This window comes from Alligator sinensis, unplaced genomic scaffold, assembly GCF_000455745.1.
Source record: "Alligator sinensis unplaced genomic scaffold, ASM45574v1 scaffold610_1, whole genome shotgun sequence".
Taxonomy (NCBI): domain Eukaryota; kingdom Metazoa; phylum Chordata; order Crocodylia; family Alligatoridae; genus Alligator; species Alligator sinensis.
In genome coordinates this window covers 65501-72753 of record NW_005842348.1, presented here as the reverse complement: position 1 = coordinate 72753, position 7253 = coordinate 65501, and positions in this window count along the sequence as shown.

Here is a 7253-nt window from a genome sequence, read left to right as displayed (position 1 = left end):
ATGCTGCGGCTAGTAAAGCGACCAAAACGCTGGCTTGCATCCATAGATGCTTCCCAAGCAAATCCCGGGACGTCATTCTCCCCTTGTACTCGGCCTTAGTGAGGCCGCAGCTGGAGTACTGTGTCCAGTTTTGGGCTCCACAATTCAAAAAGGATGTGGAGAAGCTTGAGAGAGTCCAGAGAAGAGCCACGCGCACGATCAGAGGTCAGGGAAGCAGACCCTACGATGACAGGCTGAGAGCCCTGGGGCTCTTTAGCCTGGAAAAGCGCAGGCTCAGGGGTGATCTGATGGCCACCTACAAGTTTATCAGGGGTGACCACCAGTATCTGGGGGAACGTTTGTTCACCAGAGCGCCCCAAGGGATGATGACTAGGTCGAATGGTCATAAACTACTACAAGACCGTTTCAGGCTGGACATAAGGAAGAATTTCTTGACTGTCCGAGCCCCCAAGGTCTGGAACAGCCTGCCACCGGAGGTGGTTCAAGCGCCCACATTGAACACCTTCAAGAGCAAACTGGATGCTCATCTTGCTGGGATCCTATGAACCCGGCTGACTTCCTGCCCTTTGGGCAGGGGGCTGGACTCGATAATCTTCCGAGGTCCCTTCCAGCCCTAATGTCTATGAAATCTATAAAATCTATGAAGTCCTTGCTACCAAGGCAAGAAGGCCACTGGGAAAGAGGGTGCCTGTGTATTCTAGGGATGGGTCTAATAGAAAGAGAAAGAATAGAAAGGGATTCAGTCCCAAACCAGCTAACAGGCCTGAGGCTTCTGAGGCAGGCACTGGGCAGAGCTCTGGGCAGCCCTGGCATACGGTGCAGGCTGTTGTGCTTGTTGCAGTTGGGATTAGCTTGTCTCTGCAGCTGGGGCACTGCCCTTGCAGGGGTAAGGGTGGAGGGCTCAGCTGCCATGGCTAGATCAGGGGCAAGGGGACTTTTCTCAGGCTGCAGACAAAACCTGGTGGTTCCCTCTGGCCTTTCAGTTCAGCTCACCTCCTATGACATCTCTGACTCCTGGCCTGGATCGTGGCAGCATGATGGATGGGATGGCTGGCTGCACAGTGCTTTCTGCTTTATTCTGAGATAAACAGGACAGTGAGGGTCTGTGGCAGGGAGGGCCTGCCTGGGTTTCCATCCCTTTGTTCTTATCTCGATTTGCCCCTTTTTTTGTTCTTAGCATCAGGCCTAGGGGGCATGGTTTCAGAGCGAACCAGTTATGAAGCATGCAATATTAATTGCATCACAGCAGCAGCTGGAGGTACAAATCTTGGCTAGGACCCATCCTGTCCTGCTCTGAGCAGGCACACAGGGAGAACCAGCCTCTGCCCATCTGAATGGACAAGACAGGCTGAGCAGGGGAAGATGAGCAGGAGCCCAGGGAGGTAAACCCTCAGTTGGTGTAAATCTTTGTTTCACTAACTCCCTCCAGAGGCAGGAAATGCCTGGGAAATGTCACCCAGCAGGTCCATGGCAGAGCTGGGGACCCCAGCCCTGGCAGCTGTTTGGGATCAGAGCTCTGTGCACCCTGAGACAGCAACATGCTCCCTGACCACAATGCTGTACAGAGCAAATGGCATCCCAGGAGGTTTGACAGGCTTGCCATGTCAACAGCTGGTTCAGCCAGCAGGCCACGTGTGAGACTGCTGCATGCTCCCCATCAGCTCTGCCAGGCACAGACCTCCCACAATGGCCAAGGTGCTTGCTACAGCCCAGAGCCATGCCAGGGCATGCACAACCTGGGGGAAGTACCAAAAATTCCCAGCTAGCATCTTGCTACACAGCATGCAGGTATGTCCCTTTGAATGCAGACCCCAGCCCCAGCTCCCCTGTCCCTCCCCTAAACCAGAGGCCTTGCTGAGAGCCAGGATGCTTCTGTGGGGAAGGCTGAATGAGCCATAAACAGGCCAGAGTTGGCTTCCTTTAATTAAAGGTTTGCCAAGCCCCTGTCCCTCCCCCTTTTGCTGGAGTGCCAGTGTGTTTGGGTGTGTTGTGGCAATTCAAGCAGTATCAGTACTGCAATGTTGTCACAAATATGGCTGAGCAGAAGGTGGGTGATGGGGACTGGAAGGTGGCAATGTCTGGGAAGACACAGAAACAGGCAGTGGCTAAGGACTGAGCAGGGGGTGGTCATACAACATGCCCCCAAATCATATGCATCAGGCCTCTGGGGCCCTCTGAGAGGCTGCATGCCCTACTACCCGATGAGCCCCGCTCTCGTGCCTTGGCTCCCACCAGCCCCTGCTCACGCTCGGGGCAGTGGTTCCAGCCCCTACGGCCACTGTCAGCTCCAGCCTCCAATGTGGGCTCAGATAGCAAGTGACAGAGCCTGCCTTTCTCCAAGCTCCTGCAGCCGGAGGTGTGTCCCCTGTGCCATTGCAGAGAGGATGGACACACAAGCATGCCCTTGCCTCCAAGGCCCAACGTCAAGCTGGGTCTGACTGTCTCCTGGTGTGGTGGGGTAATGGCAGGGGGTGAGAGGATATGAGCAGGCAGAGGGCTCTGCCTTCCCCAGAGGATGGCCTCTCAGTCAGGCAAGGGGATTTGTTGGGGCCTGCTTTAACTGTGCAGTTCAAGGAGTGCCTGGGGGAAAGGAGGGCACATGGCACCAAATCAAAGAGGGACGAGCATCTGGGAATCTGAGGCAACCTGCAAGGACAGCAGCACTTTATGGAGCACTGCTCAGGGCCAGAGTCCCCACAGCCATCTTAGGAGGTATTATGCCACTGAAGTCAGTGCTGTCCAGTTCCACGGCAGCACAAATGCTCACGCCCCAGGTGAGTGTAGCCCCTAAATTGCAAAGCACAGCCCCTTGAGGCAGCCCCAGAACCACACTTCCATCCCTGGGGCTGACGGAGGCCTTTCCCTAAGCTATCCCTAGGAGCAATCCACACCACTTTACTTACCAGGGGATCAATCCAGCCCCTCACCAACTCAGCACCTGTTAGGAGGAGCTGATAGCCTTGATGAATTCAGGGAAGAAGAGTTGTTAGGATCTGGTAGCCAGGGTCTGGTGCCTTCCTGAGCCCAGAAATATTCCACCAATATTCACTGGCATTGTCAGAAACCTCTTTTTTGGTTCTGTTTGGGCCTCTTTCCAAGATTCCAAGATTCTTCTAACCATCTAGTTACCTGGCAGGAAATTTGAACATCCATATACCCAAACATTCAGCACCCCTGATCACACACCTACTGAACTCACAGGTCAGGTTCCCAAGTCATCAAAGTGACTTAAAAATCTGCAGTGGAGTCATATTTATCTGCCACTGTGCTTTCATCTTCTCTGCTGCCCAAAGAACTAACCTGTTTTACAAACAAAAGTGAGATTCTGGTGTGTTCACAAGGTGCCCAGGACCAGCCTTCAGAAAAACATCAGGTATCACAAGAGAAAATGGCAAGAGTTGGCAACACCATCTTCACGCCAGAGAGCTGGTGGAGATCCAGAACATCTGTGCTAGCTCCCCAGCACAGAAGCTGGTGAACAATCACTATACTGTAGCACTTAACAGCCATTAACCAGTTCATCTGTGTGCTCCTGTTATGCAGCAGAGGGTGGCATTGCTAGACTCACTCCATAGATGGGGAAAACCAAAGCCAGCAAAGGGTGTCTTTAGCTTAACAGCAGGGGTGGACAATTATCTGGGCTGGAGGGCCACTTAAGGAGTTTTGGTGAGCTGTCGTGGGCTGATGAGGAGGGGGCAATTGATCCTATCTGACCCAGGGCCTATCCGCCCTGCACTCACCACCAGGGGCACCAGACAGGGTTGGCAGGCAGGGTCTCCCAGAGAGAAACTGAGGCCTAAAGTGGGGAAATGATATGCTCATGTTCAGGGCAGAACCTCCCTCTTCTGAATCCCAATCTAATGCACTATCTACTAGCTCACCCAGTTTTTCCTTTGAACACTGAGAGACATATGTGTGGCTGGAGACAGTGTATTGAGGTAAGTTTTCTGTGCAATATAGTTACTAAAAGCCCAATATTATTTGGAGTTGGCTCCTCAGAGGCCTCTGAGAGGTGACAGCAGCTCTTGGTGTGACCACAGCAGATCTTCAGCTGGTGAACGCTAGTGAAGCTTAGGATCTGCCCCACTGTACTCAGCCCTGGGGCATCTCCCAGCCAGAGCAGAACTGCCAAATTGTAGGGAGCTCAGAGAAAAGCATGGAGGATGGAGGGAAGAGGGAGAGGGTGACTTATAAGAGAAGAGGGAAACCTCCATAGCTGCTCTAGGTGTAGTGGAGAGGAGAGGAGAGGAGAGGAGAGGAGAAGATAATGACCTGCCAATAAGTGAGGGCTGTGAACACACAGAGGTCCTATAGTGAGCCCATGGGAGTAGACCTGGGATCAACAGGACAAAGCTAACAAAGGACCATGCTGGATGAGTGTTGTTGGGACCCTTCTGGCAGGGAGATGTGCTAGGCTAGAACCAGTCCCCCTGGGCAGCAGTGGGCACTCCTGGACTGGACAAAGTACTGAGGGAGGAGCCCACCCTGGGAGGGCATTCCAGCAAGTGTCATGCTCCTCTAGCTCCCATGGAGATAAATCAAGACCTCTCCTGCACAGATACTGCCCTTTTAACTGGGCAGGGGGAGGAGGGGTCCATGCTGCCTCCTTGGTGGCAAGGAGAGATTCAATCCTTGCTCAACTGTGCACCCTCCTTCTCTCCCCACCCCGGCTGCTCTGTCACCCCCAGCTGCTCTTTTGCTCCCATGGTTTGAAGCCATTGATCATTTTATAGCCATTGCATTTGCAGCCAGAACCCAGTGACTGTAGACCAAAGCACAGACCTGGGCAAGACACCACCTGCCTGCAACTGGCCTCTTCTTATCCACCTCCCTCCGCAGTTCCAGGTCCTGCCCTCACCTCTACTCAGGCATGCCAGAGCATTGGTGCCAGGGGTGGGGCAGGGAGGTTTCAGGTCCAGGTGACAGTCAATGCAGGGGTCTGTCTCTCCTTCCCAGTCTGAGGGGCCCTGGGCAGACCTTATGGAATTCACCAAAAGGCAAGTGAGAGGCCATCCAGAGGCCTCCCTGAGTTGTGCTCTTGCTCTTGGTCCTACAGGGCCAGCACAGCGTACAGTGGGCAAGCTGACTCCTTCCTGCCATCTGCCTCATCAGCCCAGCACTCATGAGCTCAGTCCCCAAGTAGACTGTTATTCTGGGTGATGGTGGTGGAAGGCAGCAAGGCCCCAGCTGGATCCCCAGGCCCTGGGGGAACCTGCAACCTCAGGGCTCGGAAAGCCTGGAGAGCTCTGGGAGCAGTCACTAGGCGCCAGAACTGCAGGGAAGCATTTCTCCCCTCTCAGGGGCAGAGCAGCCGGCAGCTCCTTCCTCTGCACCCACTACAGATGGAGGCAGGGCAGTGCAGACAAAGGACAGGACCTGGCATGGGACACTGCTTCTCTCAGTGCCCTCTCTAAAGCCAGGGGAGCTGCGCCTGCCCCAGCCTCACTCCCAGGCACCCAAGAGCAGTGGAAAGGCACTTCCATGAGCTACACATGCAGAATGCACACTGCAGCCCCATAAGGCCTCCACACTGAGGTAAGCACAGCCCCCAGGGAGCTGCCTCCTCCCTGGAGGCCTGTGCCATGCTCCTCGCCCCAGCTGGGCCAGGCCAGCATTCCCACTGCAGTCATTTGACCATGAAGCCAGGCAGTCTGGAGGAGGCATGGCCTGGCAATCACGGCACCAGCCCTGCTATCAGCAGGGGAGGGTCAGTTCCTGTCACAATTCATACTGTGCTGAGCACCCACAGGCTAGTCACCTCATATCAGGGCATTTCTGCCTCGCCACTGGCAACCCCGCGGGTGACAAGGCTCCCTGCCCCAGCAGGGTATGGAAAGGCTTCATTTAATAACTTGTGCTAGGTGCTCTGGGATCCCGGGGTGGAAGGGGCCAGAGGAGAAGGGGGCATGACTAGACCTGGGGCTTTAACGGGCCCCTCTCTGCACTAAGACGTGAGTTTCCTCCCAGGTGGGTTCCCTCTGGGGCTGTGTGGATTTCTCGACCCATTGTCCCCACAGTGAGGGAGATAATGGAAGTGCCTCTGGCTGGCCCTAGACCATGTTTATCCTCTGCCGTTTCAAGGAAAGACTCCTTAGGTCACAGCAAAGCACAGCTGTGGGCTCCCCCATATGCCTTCCACTTCCCAAGGGGATCTAGCTGTCTGTGAACAGCGCTGGCACAGGGTGGTTCTGAGCTGGCCCCCGTGGTCCTACTGGCTCTAGAGCCAGGAGGAGCTGTGTTGTTACTGATTTCCCATGGGCCAAAACCTGCACTGAAACCACAGGGGACAGCACAACTTTTTTATTGTGGAGCTGTTCTGGAGCTGAGTCTCGCCCCTGAGATCAGGGCATTGAGGTCACAACTCAAGGAGACCCTGGAGCCCATACAGGGATTCACACCTTGTCAGGAAAGCACTTACATGCTTCCCTTTGAGCCTGACTCCATGCATAGACTTAAAACATGTGCCTTCATGCCCTCCTGATTTGGAAAAGGCACTATGGTTGGCAGCCCTGCTCCCACAGTAGTAGCTGTGTCCTCATCTCTACCTATTCAAGGGGTAGTGCCTGGTTACCCTTGGCTGTTACAAATGCCCTTCAGGCTTACAGAAGCCTGGAAAGGCATCAGTGGCAGCCTGCTTGGGAGGGCAGCAGACAGTGCGTTTTACATGTAGGAGCAAAGACAGCGCAGGTGCCATCCAACCTGCTGCAAGCATTAACTGAGCTCTCCTGTTGCTCTCTTGTCTTCCAGCCCGACAGCTCAGACTCCGCTGCAGACTCCTCCTGGGGCAGGTTTCTGAGACAGAAGATGCAAGGAGACTCGGAGGTTAAGACCCCATCTCCTAAGGCCCTTTGTTTAGTTGACACCATCAGTCATTTCAATAAATTGCCCCAAAATAGTTGTCCTGCTGGGGCTGCTTTATGAGAGGGAGATAGTGTGGCAGTGAGTGCCTGATGGATGGCTGTCCAGGGTGATTTCAAATCCACCCAAATTAATTCCAGCTGCCTTTTTTGGACTAGCTGGTCAAATAGTGTTTGAAAGACACAGCTGGAGAAGACAGGCAGGTTTAGCTGCTTCCTTATTCTCTGTTTTGTAAGTGGAGGTGAAGAATTCAAAAGCATCATCAGGGCTGGGGGGGAGGGAAGGGGGGCTGGGAGCTTCTCCCTAGCATTGCTAAAGCAAAATCAACTTTTGGAAAGAAAGGAGTTTGTGCTCATTGTACAGCACCTGCTGAAGAGCGCACTTTGATGTCCATA